At 44.5% G+C, this 13935-nt stretch overlaps 1 protein-coding gene across 4 annotated transcripts in view; it reads right to left on the bottom strand.

The window, feature by feature from the left end:
- The window catches only part of LOC147122339 (zinc finger protein 644-like), a 136037-nt gene that overhangs the window by 85430 nt on the left and 36672 nt on the right, over positions 1-13935 (bottom strand). The window contains exon 1 of one of the 4 annotated variants that reach the window (XM_085983386.1): positions 7433-8245. The exons of the other annotated variants lie outside the window; for them this stretch is intronic. The gene's annotated coding sequence lies outside the window, so the exon portion shown is untranslated. Of the gene's footprint in view, positions 1-7432; positions 8246-13935 lie in introns of those variants that run through there. 4 annotated transcript variants of the gene reach the window in all.

Here is a 13935-nt window from a genome sequence, read left to right as displayed (position 1 = left end):
CGTTGGGTCCAAGATGGACGAGGTGGTTAACGTCTTTTGAGCTTTATGCCGACGGCAAAGGACTCATTATCGACGATACCTCTACAGCTGCCACAAAGCAGAGGAGAAGAGCTCTACTTCTACACCTAGCAGGACCAGATGTCCAGGATATCTTTTCGACTCTGCCGGACACAGGAAAGCCAGCAGACTACACAGCAGCGGTTAGTGCTTTGAATCACTACTTCGTGCCCCAGGTCAACGCAGCATTTGCTAGACAGACTTTTCATAAGTTGTCCCAGAAGACAGGTGAGACTGTGCAACAATTTGCTACTCGCTTGCGGCAGGCTGCTAAAGACTGTGCTTTTGGGGGGGATGCGGATAATCAAATAAGAGACGCTATCCTGAGTAGGTGCACGTCAGCCTATGTGCAGAGGAAATTGCTAGAGGAAGGGCATGGTCTAACGCTCGCCCGCACGTTACAGTTGGCCTCACAATGTGAAAACTTCGAGGAGCAGATGTCAGCCATGTCATGTACAGAGAAGGCGGAGACAGATACTGTTCATCGTGTTACACAGAAAAGAGGGTATTATGCGAAAAGCTCGACAGAGAAACCAAAGGGAAATGGTGATAGGAACGAAAGGAAATGTTACAGATGTGGACACACAGACCACATGGGCAGAGATCCGAAATGCCCAGCACGCGGACAAACGTGTCATAAGTGCAAGGGAAAGGATAATTTCTCCAAAGTATGCCGCACAAAGGGTACAAAGAAACACAGTGTGAACAATGTAGAGGAACAAAATGACTTTGCATTGGCTGTTACTGGAAATAACAGGACAGAGAGACTTACCTTTTGTGTGGGGGGAGTAAACCTGAGAATGTTAATTGATTCGGGTGCAACTAGTAATATGATAGAATGAGAATACATGAGAATGAGAATACATGGGAAGGATTAAAGTCAGAACACATTAAGTGTCAGTCACATGTCCCTAAGACAGAGAGAAAGTTATTCTCTTATGCTTCTAGCCGACCACTGTCAGTTAAAGGTGTATTCACATGTGGGATTACAATAGGTAAGAGAACTGAGCAGGCGGAGTTCATTGTGGTTAAAGGCCATGGAGAGCAGTTGCTAGGAAGGGAGACAGCCATGAAACTGGGAGTTTTAAAAATAGGCACAGATGTCTCAGCTGTGGTAGATGTAAGACAGCTACTAGAACAGCGGTATCCAAAGGTGTTCCAGGGAGTAGGAAGGCTGAACACAAAACAGATCAGTTTGTATATCGACCCACAAGTGAAGCCTGTGGCCCAGCCACTCAGGCGTATACCATTCAACTTAAGGGGGGGGGCAGTAGAGGCCAAAATAAAACAATTGAGGGACATAAGACATTATCGAACCTGTAACTGGTCTCACCCCATGGGTAAATCCTGTGGTTATTGTACCAAAAGCAGATAAGGACGTAAGGTTATGCCTAGACATGAGATGAGCAAAGCAGGCAATAGTGAGGGAACGATATCCAATCCCCACCGTTGATGAGATACTCCAAGGTATGAATGGCTCGACGGTGTTTAGTAAGCTAGACCTGAAATGGGGTTATCACCAGCTAGAACTGACCCGAGTCATGAGAAATCACAACGTTTGCAGTACATAACGGAGTATACAGGTACAAGAGGCTGATATTCGGTGCATCTTCAGCTAGTGAGCAATATCAGCACGAGATAACTAATGCCTTAGCTGGAATAGAGGGTGTTGAAAACATCTCAGACGACATTATCGTGCATGCACACGACCAGGAAACGCACGACAGACGCCTGCACGCTGTCATGACCAGACTAATGGAAAGTGGACAGACACTAAACTCAGAGAAGTGCCAATTCAACATGGACCGATTGATTTTCATGGGAATCCTGTTGTCTCAAAAGGGCATCGAACCAACAGCAGAGAGTGTGCGAGCGGTGGCAGAAGCTCGGGAACCAGAGAATGCTACAGAGGTGAGGAGTTTCTTGGGACTCGTTGGGTACAGTAGCAGATTCATCCCGCAGTTTGCAACGCTATCAGAGCCACTGCGACGCCTGACGAGAAAAGACACACCATTTAAATTTGGATCACAACAGAGACAGTCATTCAGTGCACTCAAGGAAGAGTTGTCCAGAGCCGGCACTTTAGCATATTTTGTTAAGGACGCACCAACCAAGGTGATAGCAGATGCCAGTCCTGTAGGTTTAGGCACAGTACTAGTTCAGGACCAACAGGGACAAGAGGTGCCAATATGCTGTGTAAGTCGTAGTTTAACAGACTGTGAGAGGAAATACTCTCAAACAGAGAGAGAGGCCTTAGCTCTTGTATGGGCTTGTGAGAGGCTGCATCCATATGTGTATGGCCGAAAATTTAACTTGGTAACTGACCATAAGCCATTACAAATGATATACGGCCCACACTCTAAACCCTGTGCCCGTATAGAGAGATGGGTACTTAGATTACAGCCGTACGATTTTAAGGTGATACACATTCCAGGCAAGCAAAACATTGCAGACCCACTGTCACGATTGCTGGGGGGGGGAGACAGCAAAACAGGAGAGACATTCTCATGGCTCAGATGAATACGTGAGATTTGTAGCTGTGAGTGCGACACCAAAAGCACTCACTACTAGAGAGGTGGAGGAAGCCTCTGCTACTGACCCAGAGCTGATTGAGGTACGGAAGGCAATCACAAACGGACATTTTGAGAACTGTAAAGCTTGTGCAGCAATTGCAAACGAGCTGTGCGTAGTGGGGTACCTAGTTCTTCGGGGAACACGCATCGTGCTACCCACAGTGTTACACGCACGAGCCCTGGTGTTAGCACATGAAGGACACTTGGGAAGAGTTGGAACAAAGCAACATCTCAGAACCAAGGTTTGGTGGCCTGGCATGGACAAGGCAGCTGAAAAACACTGTAAAGCGTGCCACGGCTGTCAGATAGTAGCCAGACCCAACCCACCTGAACCGTTGAGACCAACACCATTACCGGAGGGCTCCTGGCAGGATGCAGCTATAGACTTACTGGGACCCTTGCCATCCAACCACTCCATTCTTGTGGTAGTTGGTTATTATAGTCGCTACTATGAATACGACATCATGACCTCCACAAGAGAGAAGGTTATTGATAGTTTAGAGTCAATCTTCAGCCGTCATGGTTTGCCAATCACCTGCAAATCTGATAATGGTCCCCAATTCAGATCTGAATTATTCAAAGAATACTGTGCAAACAACGGGATCAAACACCTGAAAACGACAGCAAAATGGGCTCAGGCTAACGGAGAAGTCGAGCGTCAGAATGCATCGCTGATGAAGAGAATCAGAATTGCTCAGTCAGAAGGACTAGATTGGAAACGTGAACTTAGAAAATATGTGACTGTGTACAGGAGCATTGACCATGCCACGACAGGAAAGAGCCCAGCAGAGCTGCTCTTTAAACGGAAAATGAGAGGAAAGCTGCCAGACATCACAGAGTCGCGCGCAGACATGGAAGTAAGTGACTGGGACGCAGAACAAAAAGGCAAGTCCAAACTGTACGCAGATGAACAGCGGAGAACACAATACTCAGAGGTGGAAGTTGGCGACACGGTGCTGGTACGGCAGGACAAAGTGGACAAGTTCACCACTCCTTTTAATGCCACACCCCACAAAGTTTTGAGTAAAACAGGGAGTCAAGTAGTAGTAGAATCTCCAGACAGAGCAAGCTACTCGAGAAACACTACGTTTGTTAAGAAATACAGAACCAATGGAGACACTCCATGAGCAGGAGGAAACACAAGGGACTGAGGACAGGATAGTAGACCCTGACACACATACCACTGTGACACAGGCAATACCCACTGACACCAACATGTCAGACATACCCAATACAGCCAGACCTCAAAGGGTTAAAAGAAAACCCCAAAGATTGTCTGATTATGTCACAACATAAACTGTGCGAGAACTGCATGGGTGATGTTAAATGTTTAAACTTGGGAATTATTTAGTTGTGTGGTAAGACACAAATTTGTAAAAAGTTTATAAACCAAATAAGTTATGCAGTGTTATTGTAAGCAACTGTTTGTAAACTGCAAGTTTGTTTGAGGAAAAGGGGGATGTCGTGTATTGATTGCGAGTTCGACACCAGTCAATACGGTAATGTAATGTGCATTGCATTATGGGAATTACCCGGGAAAGCAGCAGTCAGCCATTTTTACTGAATAAAGAGAACATCGCAGTTAGAAGCCTGTCTGCCTGATTCTATGCTTTAATGCGTTCATACAACAGATGTAGGTAACCATTTCTTCTTACCTCCCCAAAACGATTTCTCAGTTATGTACATTATAAACCTTCCTTCTTTTTCTTAATTATTTATGATCATAGAGACTTTTTTTCCCCCTACCCCATACTTCCCATAGTGGATTTGCAGTTTTTGCTGAAGCACTGATGCACCAGAAAGGCCTCTTCCATCTCAAGTTTCTAATGACTAGGATCTTGGAGGTGGTCATTCACCACGATCCATAGTTCATTGGCTGCCATGACCCAAACTCAACCAAACTCTGGCCCCCTGTCCAAACAACAGTTTTCCCTCAGCAACACAACAAATTTCATCCAAACAGCACGGTTATCTCAGACTTTCATTTAATAATTGAAATTGCATAAAACAGTAATAAAATAAATTGGGAGGGGCTCTGGAAGAAAATGGGTTGGGCTGACCCAATTTTCTGATCCATCAGAACTCTTGATTTATACTTTATATATGAAGCCCCTGATGCTTCCAGTACCATGCAGTCAAACAGCTTGCACATCCTTGAGTTACACAAACAAACCCATCATTTGAATGTCATGATTGCCTTTCTCTGAAGATATTCTAAAAACAATGGACCAACATTTCTTGGAAGGGCGTAGTTGCCCAATTCCAGTCAGCTAATTTTTCTCAATTATGCAGCCATTCCTATATATGGAACTGTATCTTCCTTGTGTGTCTGTTACAACTAGGTCAAAACTCTAAACTAACTTGATACATCAGAAGTGTTGGGTCCTTATACTCAAAACTATTTGAAATACTTGAGCAAGCTGTGGAAGTTTCATTGGAGCAAGTATGGCAGAGGAAGCAGGCCATCATCCACAGAGTGTGCTTGGCAGGAGATGGTGCTGCACATCAATGCAAAGAGCAACATCCAGAGGATCTGGCTTCAAGTCAGAAAGAAATTTAAAGATCACACCAGTCACAAGGTAAAACTAACCTTATACGAAGTATGTCATGACCTTATACGAAGTAAGTGTCCAAAGAATGCATGGCACAACGAGGAAATACCCATAAACTCACAGCCTTGGAGCATCTTTGAGGCGGCTACTTTCCACATCATTGGTCAAAAGAGCATAGAGGGAGTAGGGGATGGTGAAGTTGGATGGCTGCCCCCAACTCAGGGTTAGTACCATCCTTCTCATGCCCTTTCCTCACACCGACATTAAGGAATACACTAAAGCACAATATCATGCAACTCATTCTGCTGCAAGATATATTTGAAGAGGTTTCATGATGACATTGTAACTTATGTTCCACTGCTTTTTCCTTTAGCTGTGTTTTAAAAAGCTGTGAAAGCGCACGGAATTGGAAGTAACCTTGTAATATGGGTTGGTAATTGGTTGAGAGGTAGGAGACAGAAAGTAGGGGTGAAAGGAATGTTATCGGATTAGCAGGATTAATAAGTAGTGTTTCCCAGGGGCGTCAGCTTTTCACTACATATATTAATGACTTGAAGGAAGGGATTTATCCAAGCTCGCAGATGCCACTAAGTTGGGAGGCATCGCAAGTTGTGCAGATGGGTGAGCGGAACGCTACAGAAGAATACAGCCAGACTTAGTGAGTGGACAAACCTATGGCAGATGGAGTTCAATGTGGGGAAATGTGACGTAATCCACTTTGGATCTGAGAAAGATAAAACGGAGTACGAGCTGTAGGAGGAGCAATGGGATTTTACGTGTCTGTGGACACAAATCACTAAAAGCTAGTGCTAAAGCTAAAAGGGGAATCAAAAGGCTAATGGAATATTGGCCTTTGTGTCAAGGAAATTGAAATACAAAAATGAGGAAGTGACACTCCAGTTGTACACAGCCTTGTTCAGGCCCCATCTGGATTGCAGCGTTCAGTTTGGGCACTGAACCGCTGGAATGATACACTGGCCTTGGAAGGGCTACAGTGCACACTCACCAGAATGATACCAGGGCTTAAAAAGTTAAATTATGAGAACAGGGTGCATCAACTTAGTTTGTATTCTCCCAAGTTTAGACGGTTAAGGAATGATCTGATCTAAGTGTTTAAAATGATAAAGGGATTTAATAGGGTAGAGAGAGAAATGATTTCTTCTGGTGGGGGAATCCAGAACAAGGGGACATCATCTTAAAATGAGGGCTAGGACATTTAGGAGTGAAATCAGGAAGTACTTTTTCACATCTGGAATTGTCTCTCCCAATAGACTGTGGATGCGAAGTCAATTGAAATTTTCAAAACGGAGATCGAAATATTTTTGTTAGGTATGGGTAAACGGGATATGGAGCAAAAGCAGGTAAAGGGAGTTGAGGTACAGAATGGCCATAATCTAAGACTGGCGGAGCATACTCAAGGGGCTGAATGGCCTACTCTTGTTCCTAAGGCCAAGTGGCCAGATGTGCCGAGCACCTGCAGCATCCAATGTCATTCACTCCTACCCAATTGAGCGCCAGCTCAGGTAAATCGACGCTGGGGGATATAGTGAAGCAGAGAAGGGGCACCAGGTGATGCACCGAGCACAGCTGAGCAGGAGCAGGTTGTGGTAGCAAAAGACGAGCAGCAACCTGCAGTGCAAAGGACCAGCTCGTATCCAACTTTGGCTATTGAGGACCCCAAAATATGCTTTAAATAGAAAGATACTTTGATAGTCATTGAAGATTATACCAACCATTCTGCAACAGCAGCCGATTAGAGTATGCACCTGTGCAGTCCTAATGGATTTGCAGCACTGCAGGCTACAATGGGGTGTGTGACAGAGCCCCTGCTGGGAAAGGCCCTAAAGTCAGTCAGATCATCTTTCCTGAATACTCAGATTGCTGCTATTGGGGCCTGGAGCTCCAATTAAGGAACAGGCTTTCTCCTCTGGTTTCCACATGCTTGGGGTTCACATCAAGAGAACCATTACATAAGAACATAAGAAATAGGAGCAGGAGTAGGCCAATCGACCCCTCGAGCCTGCTCCACCATTCAATAAGATCATAGTAGATTTGAGGTTAGGATCAGATCAGCCATCACTCTCCATCCCACCCGAACCCATGTGATCTCCCGGGAGAGGCAAAAAACCAGATAAAAAACCCAATGGCCAATTTGGGAGAAAAAATCTGGGAAATTCCTCTCCGACCCATCTAGGCGATCGAAACTCGTCCAGGAGATCACTCTGTCCCTGTATTTCCTACAGTACTTACCTTCTGTAAAAGGTGATCTCCACCCCAGCCAGGAACAGGCCCAATTTACTCTTGAAGGACACCTAGCTGGCAGCCTGTTCGATGTCTCCACTAATCCCTGTGAATAGAACCATCTCCTGAAATCTAACAGAATTAGAACACAAGTCAGTGCTTCTTAGATCTAATTAGTATCATCAGGTCCGTGTCTCACACATCAGTAGACATGGACAAGCAATGTCCAACAGCAGGCTCTGAATATCTCATCAATGCTCACATTGCTACTATAAAGCAATAGGCTCAACTAGGGTTGCAAAGGGGTGGAAAGTTTCCGGTAAATTTCCAGAAATTTTCCACGGGAAGTTTAGCTTGGGAATTTTGCCCAAAAAAGCACATGCTAGCATAATATTGTTTTTTTTGTATTTCTTTCTTTTTTCCCCCCCCCACAGGTCCTCTCTTAAAATTACTAACAGAGATGGAATCTTAATTATTAAGGAATTTCTTAATCAATATATGTTTATCTTCTTACTTGGCTTGTTTTAATAATTACAAGTTTTGTGTGTGACTGTGAACAAATGTGTCCTGATTGGTTGGATGAGCGATTAGCTCCCTCTATTTGTAATATTTGCATATCGAATTGTGATTGGCCTGCAGGCATCTGTAAGACTGCTATAGTTTTTTTTAAGATCCAGGTTAGGGGTCCTGAGGGAAGTCATTTTGTTTTCTGCTGATGTTGTGATGATGCAGTAAGTAAATCAGACTTTATACCAAATAAACCAGTTACAACTCTGTTGTCCTTCAATTTAAAATATACAAAATAATACACTATTGGTGATGTAGCGTCGTGTGTGTACAGGTCATGCTTCCATCACATGGAGCATCAGCAAAAATGTACTCACCCTGTTGCAATCGTGCTGATCGACCGTAGTTCAACACAGAGATGAATGCCCTTTATTTCTCTGCATAGAACAATGCCACGTTTACTGTCGGATGTGCAGAAGCATTTTACCCCAGGCATTAAAGATGGAAAGACTGTGTACATGTGCAAACACTGTAGAAAGCCATATGTAAAGAATGCCACAAAGGTGCAGCAGCATTTATCCAAATGCAACAACTTCACTCATATTACGTCTATTGGGTGCGCAGCTCATGGGCTTAACCTGCTCCTCAAGGACATCATGGGTTTGAGAACCATGGAAGCACTGTACAAGAGAGCCAAGCAAGTTGTTAAGTATGTCAGGGGAAAACAGGTAGTTGCAGCAACGTACAACTCCAAGCAAATGACAAAGAACAAGAACACCACACTGAAGCTGCCCAACAACACTAGATGGGGTGGTGTTGTCATAATGTACAACAGCCTTCTGGAGGGTAAGGAGTCGCTGCAAGAAATGGCAATATCCCAGTCTGGGGATATGGAAACCACCATCAAGAAAATACTGCTGGATGATGTGTTTTGGGAGAGAGTGGTTAGCAGCCTTAAACTACTCTCACCAGTAGCATCTGCAATTGCTCAGATTGAAGGAGATGACGCTGTCTTGTCAGATGTTCTCAGGCTTTTTACTGATTTCAAAGAACAAATCAGCATTGCCCTACCCACATCCCTGCTGCTCAAAGCAGAGGAGAAGGCAATTGTTCAATTCATACAGACGCGTCAAGAATTTTGTGTCAAGCCGATTCATGCTGCAGCATACATGCTGGACCCAAAGCATGTTGGGAGACCAATACTTTCTGGAGAACAGATCAACAGCGCTTACAGTGTGATTTCTACCCTCTCACACCATCTCAATCTGGATGTGGGCAAAGTTCTGGGAAGTCTGGCAAAGTTCTCTACCAAGCAAGGTCTTTGGAATGGGGATGGGATATGGGAATCATGCAAGCATATCAGTGCACATACCTGGTGGAAGGGACTTTGTGCATCTGAGGCCCTGTCACCTATTGCATCGGTGATACTCCAAATCCCACCTTCATCAGCGGCCTCTGAACGAAACTGGTCACTTTTTGGGACTACGCATACAAAGGTGCGCAACAGGCTGACTAACAAGAGAGTGGAGAAACTGGTGGCTATCCGAGCGAACCTACAACTTATTGAGCCAGATACAGAAGTGTCCACCACACAGCTAGACACTGACACAGAGGAGGAAATGGACACGTCAGAGCCAGAGTCAGAGAATCAGGAGGAGCAATGAGGAGTAGAAGACTCATGAGTAGAAGACTCAAAGGGACAAAATAAGGACAAATTACAGGCTAAATAAGCTGACGCTCTTTATTTTATTTTAGATGGGTCTTTTTTGTGGGGGTTCAATAAAGTTCAAAATTATAACCTAAATAAAGTTTTGAAAGCCTGTTTTTATTTGTATGGAACAGTATGTCTATTTTGACGACAAAGATAATATAAGGGTCAGAGACAAAAACCATCAGTGTGCAAAAAAACTCAAAATTCCCATAAATTCCCAAAAATTCCCATGGAAAGTTTCCTCTTTTAAAAATTCCCAGAATTTTGCAACCCTAGGCTCAACTCTATAAAGCTCTCTTGCCTGGCTTGATAGAACATTGATGCAGAGATTCACAGGCCTCACAGCTACCCACAGATCTGCTCCCATGCAAATGACGAGTCATAGTGATGGAATGGCCAAAATAGGCACAAATGAGGCTGCTATCTCGGAGGGCAACACCACAGCCAACCCATTCAGCAACCCGGTACAATTGAGAGTATAAGTGGCAGAAAGCAGCAGGACCAGCCAGCCACTGCAGCAGTAGATGTGACTTAATCAGTTGTAGGGCCATGACATGAAATAGACCAAAATGGTACAAGACCACATGAATCTTAACCAGCTGTCACTGAAACCCTGCAGCCAGAAAACACACGCAGTCCATCCACAGAGGAATCACTTACAAAAAGTAATGAGTTAAGGTTTAGACATCACAATACATCACTACTAAGGGGGAAAACACCATATCAGTCACACATCACGCAAAGCAGAGAAGTAAAATGGCTGCACATTATTTGTACTTTGTCCCAAAATTTTATGTGATCAGCACAGCAAAGAATTCAGGAAGTGCAGAGGACAAATTTGCTCAAGGTGTTTCGGGCCACTTTTTGTACATGTAGCAAAGAACATTCTTCAAGGGGCAACTCAGGCACTTATCTAAATGTACGTTGTGCAAACACACCAATAGCCCTATAAAACAAAAGCAAACTACTGCGGGATGCTGGAAATCTGAAATCAAAACAGAAAATGCTGAAAACAGGTCAGGCAGAGAAAGACAGTTAGCGTTTCAGGTTGATGACCTTTCATCAGAACTGGAAGCTATTGGAGAGGAACAGTTTTTAAGCAAATGCAGACCAGGGGAAAGGGGGACAGGACAGGAACAAAAGGGTGGAGGGGAGAAGTGATTAAATGACAAAAGCCAAATGATATACAGTAATCACTTTTGTCATTTAATCACTCCACCTTATCACAGCTCTCCTTTTTGTTCCTTTCTTGCCCCCCTTTTCCCTGGCTCTGCACTTGCTTAAAAGTTGTTCATCTCTAATATCTTCCAGTTCTGATGAAAGGTCATCGACGTGAAACGTTAACTCTTTCTGTCCACAAATGCTGCCTGACTTTTTTTTTTTTTTTTTAATTTGTTTTAGGGATGTGGGCATCGCTGGCATGGCCAGCATTTATTGCCCACCCCTAATTGCCCTCGAGAAGGTGGTGGTGAGCCGCCTTCTTGAACCGCTGCAGTCTTTGTGAAGGTACTCCCACAGTGTTTTTAGGGAGGGAGTTCATGGATTTTTAACCAACGACGATATATTTCCAAATCAGGACAGTGTGTGGCTTGGAGGTGAACTTGCAAGTGATTGTATTCCCATGCGCCTGCTGCCTTTGTCCTTCTAGGTGGAAGAGGTTGCGGGTTTGGGAGGTGCTGTCGAAGAAGCCTTGGCAAGTTGCTGCAGTGCATCTTGTACAGGAAACTTTCTGGTATCCGGCACTGACGGGACCGAGCTGTTGCCGTCCCATCAAAACTGCCGTAGAAACCAGCACTAATGTTAAAACATACGGAGCTTTTGAGCTCCGTGTGAATCAACAAACCCTGTTGCTTAGCGACAGCTTCAAAACAGTCGGCCGCAGCTTAAAAGCGTCTCTGTAGCTAAGCAACAGCTTCAGCTAGACATTGCAGAGCCTGACTGGAAAAAAAAAGCAACGAGAAGTAAAAAAAACTTATAGGAAACGGCTCCTGAATTTTGCTGGTAGATAGAGCTTTCCGGACATTTAACCTCCAGTTAAACGAAAGTTTCCTGTAGATGGTACACACTACAGCCACGGTGCGCCGGTGGTGGAGGGAGTGAATGTTTAAGGTGGTGGATGGGGCGCCAATCAAGTGGGCTGCTTTGTCCTGGATGGTGTCAAGCTTCTTGAGCATTCCATTACTCCTGACTTGTGCCTTGTAGATGGTGGAAATGCTTTGGGAGTCAGGAAGGGAGTCACTCACCACAGAGTACCCAGCCTCTGACTTGCTCTTGTAGCAATAGTACTTGTGTGCACAGTATTTCCAACATTTTCTATTTTTACACCAATTTTCCTGCCTGCCCTGATGTTTCATGAAAGGTCATTGACCCGAAATGTTAACTTTGTTTTTCCTCTCTCCACAGATGCTGCCTGGCCTGCTAAGTATTTCTAGCAATCTGTTTTTATTTCAGATTTCCAGCATCCGCAGTATTTTACTTTGGTTCTCTGTCATTATCTGTTCACTGCTCAGACATTGCTTTCAGATTGGTCTCTCCTTTTCTATGATAATGTATCTTTATATAAAGTTTTGCAACATGCAGCAATAATTTTTGAGCAATGCACTTCCTGATGTGTCCAGACATTAGTCGAGCTCAACAACAACTTGCATTTATATAGCGCTTTTAACGTGCAAAAATGTGTCAAGGCACTGCACATATGCGTTATCAGACAAAAACTGACACCGAGCCAAAAGAGATATTTCAGTGGCAAATAGGTGGATTTTAAGGAGGGTCTTAAAGGAGGAGATGGAGGTGGAGGTGTTTAGGGAGGGAAGTCCAAAGCCTAGGGCCACAGGCGTGGACTCCAATGGTGGGGCAAAGGGATTACAGGGTGCACAAGAGGCTAGAATTGAAGGAAAGCAAAATTCTCGCTTTCTCAGAAAAAAATGTTCGTGCGCAGTCCCTTTAAATTTGCTGCACATGCGCGGTTGCTGAGCGGAATTTTTTCCAGCGGCAACAGCTGGTGAGCGGCCTGCGCGGGAACTCCCGATCAATGCGCAGCCGCGCACCTGAAGAGGAACGTTGGTGGTAGGGAAGGAGAAGAAATAGGAAAGGATGAGGTCATGAAGGGATTTGAAGACGAGGATGAGAATTTTAAATTGGTAGCATTGGGGTACCAGGAGCCAGTTTAGGTCAGCAAGCACAGATGTGATGGGTGAGTGGGACTTGGTGCAGGATAGGATACAGGTAGCGGAGTTTTGGAGAAGCTGAAATTTATGGAGGATGCATTATGGGAGGCCGGTCAGGGGAGGCCGGTCAGGAGAGCACTGTAAGTCAAATCTGGAGGTGACAAAGGAATGGATGAGGGTTTCGGCATCAGATAGGCTGAGGCAGGGGCAGAGATGAGCAATGTTACAGAGGTAGAAGTAGGCGATCTCTGTGAAGGAGAGGTCAGAAACAAGCTCCATTTACTTGACAGGTGGGAAAGCCTCCAATTAGCAGTGAGCAATCACCACAGAACCACCCAAACAAGCTGCTCAATTCTCTCCCAAATCCATCTGAAACTAGAAAATACTATAAAGAAAACAAATCAAATTGTTCATATAATTTCCGTACACTGTTTTTTGCTGCTATTTTCTCCTTCACTTCAGTTAGCCTATACAACTAAAATATAATTTAACAAAACAAAAGAACTTAAGAGTTTTGGGAAAAAACAATCATAAGAAATAGGAGCAGGAATAGGTCACTTGGCCCCTCGAGCCTGCATTCAATAAGATCATGGCTGATCTTGGGCTCAAAGCCACTTCCCTGCCTTTTCCCCATAACCCTTCACTCCCTTACCTTGCAAAAATCTTTCTATCTCCACCTTAAATGAATTTAATGACCCAGCCTCCACAGATCTCTGCGGCAGAGAATTCCACAGATTTATGGCCCTCGGAAGAAATTCCTCCTCATCTCAGTTCTAAAAGGGCGACCCTTTATTCTGAAACTATGCCCCCGAGTTCTAGATTTCCCACGAGGGGAAACATCCTCTCTGCATCTACCTTGTCGAGCCCCCTCAGTATCTTATATGTTTCAAGAAGATCACCTCTCATTCTTCTAAATTCCAATGAGTATAGGCCCAACCTGCTCAACCTTTCCTCATAAGTCAACCCCCTCATCTCTGGAATTAACCGAGTGAATCGTCTCTGAACTGCCTCCAATGCAAGTATATCCTTCCTTAAATAAGGAGACCAAAACTGTACACAGTACTCAAGGTGTGGTCTCACCAATACCCTGTACAGTTGTAGCAGGACTTCCCTGCTTTTATACTCCA

This window comes from Somniosus microcephalus, chromosome 3 (genome assembly GCF_052327205.1).
Source record: "Somniosus microcephalus isolate GS21.2 chromosome 3, FLI_Smic_1.0, whole genome shotgun sequence".
NCBI classification, from domain to species: domain Eukaryota; kingdom Metazoa; phylum Chordata; class Chondrichthyes; order Squaliformes; family Somniosidae; genus Somniosus; species Somniosus microcephalus.
The sequence above is the reverse complement of the archived record's forward strand: the minus strand, read 5'-3'. Positions and strand labels throughout refer to the sequence as shown.